Below are 341 nucleotides of genomic sequence, written 5' to 3'. Positions count from 1 at the left end.
CAGACCACGGGGCCCCGCCCCCAGCCACGGGGCCAATCCCCAGCCACGGTGCCGGTCCACTACGCAAATGGCCTCGCAACCAGTCTCCGGCTCCGCCCCCAAACCCTGTCCCCGCCCTCTGCCACCGGGCCACGCCTCCAGCCGCGGGGCCGCACCCCCATCTACGGGGCCCCGCCCACTAGCCAACCACACATTGTTATGCCTTGTCAGAATGAGGGGGGTGGGTATAGTGGCTCAGTGATTAGGAGAAGGACAGAAATTGCTGGAAAAGCTCATATGGTCTGGCAGCAAATGCGGAGAGAAATCAGGGTTAACATTTCGGCTCAAGTGACCCTTCCTCA

This window comes from Rhincodon typus, chromosome 21 (genome assembly GCF_021869965.1).
Source record: "Rhincodon typus isolate 14 chromosome 21, sRhiTyp1.1, whole genome shotgun sequence".
Lineage (NCBI taxonomy): Eukaryota > Metazoa > Chordata > Chondrichthyes > Orectolobiformes > Rhincodontidae > Rhincodon > Rhincodon typus.
The sequence above is the reverse complement of the archived record's forward strand: the minus strand, read 5'-3'. Positions refer to the sequence as shown.